A 1542-nucleotide genomic window follows, 5' to 3' on the forward strand; every position below is an offset into this window, starting at 1 on the left:
CTCTCTCTCTCTGTCTCTGTCTCTCTCTGTCTCTCTGACTCTGTCTCTCAGTCTCTGTCTCTCTGTCTCTGTCTCTGTCTCTCACTCCCTCTCTGTCTGTCTGTCTGTCTGTCTGTCTGTCTGTCTGTCTGTCTCTCTCTGTCTCTCTCTCTCTCTCCTCTCTTCCCGCCCTCTCTCATACAAATATACACATATTATTTGATTTCCTGTCAGAAGAATTTCTAATAGGAGTTATCTTATATGTTTCTCCACCATGCAGAATTTTGTAATTCCTATTAGGAAATGAAACATGTGTAATTGTGAACAAATAATACCAAATACCATTGCCACTATTTCTCAGGTGTGGTGTTGGCAGTTCTACATACTTCCTCATGGAACTTCTCCGCACTCACATCATTGTCTCCCTCGGTTGAACTATAGACTGTGATGACTGTCAGCCTGGGCTTTCCTTCGAAGGCAACCCTCAACACTTGCAGGGAGATAGGTATGATTTCCCTAACTAACAGATTGACTCTTGCACTGCACACAAAACTCATTCCTCATACTGCAGCACCAGCCGTATTCCTCACTGCTGGTGTAGTGATGAGCTGGGTCTTCTTTCCAATCACCACTCTCTTCCCGGACTCATCGTGTAGAATCCGGTGTTCTTTGATCGCAAGTATCTGCATAACACTCTCCTCAAACCGATGACCCAACTCCTCTCTCTTCTCCAGCGTACGAACAGCTCTCACATTCAGAGTGCTAATTTGTGTGTTTCTTCTGCAAGACAAAAATGTGTATATTTGTCTCAGAGACAGCTGATCCATCATCTTCTGGTGCTCCCTGTGGATCTAAACCGGCAAAGCCAGGCTGCTCCTTGACAGTGTAGTTAGGGGCTCTAACCCTAGTGCTGTTAAGTATACTCTCCATGGCAGCGATGATGAGGGCCAAGAACTCGTCCATGGTTCTCTGGAATTTTACCCCCCCCCCACACACACACAAATAAATGACAAAGGAACAAGGATTATGCAACCCGTGGAGCAGAGTCCCCATCTCCGCGAGATACCCCCTCATCTGCCGTGTCTATGTACCATGTAGTCGACCAACACGTGTTTTGCCGCTTACCCAACTCTCAAAGACCACAAATCAGCCCACCCGATGAGGAAAGCTCTTACGGTTTAGGCGTTTATTCTTCATACAAAAACAAAGGATCCTGCCGAGAGTCACTTTGGTATTTTGATGTTATATTTTATTTTGTCTCGGTGTTTGAGTTGGTTTTGACAGTAAGCTTATTTCCTCATACACGTCACGTAAAACACTCACATAGCTGCACCAACCAGTTGTCCACAGTATCTCTGTAGGTATCTGTTGGTGAACACTCTTCTGGTGTCTGTATGTATATCTGTGTGTGGTGTATGTGTGTCTGTGTATATATGTATGTGTGTGTGTATGTATGTATATGTATATGTATATATATATATATGTGTGTATGTGTACATACGTATATATATGTATATATATATGAGTACGTATGTATATATGTCTCTGTGTACATATGTATAT

General features: G+C 43.4%; 1 protein-coding gene across 6 annotated transcripts in view; it reads right to left on the minus strand.

The window, feature by feature from the left end:
* The window catches only part of LOC106880637 (transmembrane protein 198), a 140485-nt gene that overhangs the window by 120962 nt on the left and 17981 nt on the right, over window positions 1–1542 (minus strand). The window lies entirely within an intron of this gene.

Source organism: Octopus bimaculoides, chromosome 9 (genome assembly GCF_001194135.2).
Source record: "Octopus bimaculoides isolate UCB-OBI-ISO-001 chromosome 9, ASM119413v2, whole genome shotgun sequence".
Classification (NCBI taxonomy): Eukaryota; Metazoa; Mollusca; class Cephalopoda; order Octopoda; family Octopodidae; genus Octopus; species Octopus bimaculoides.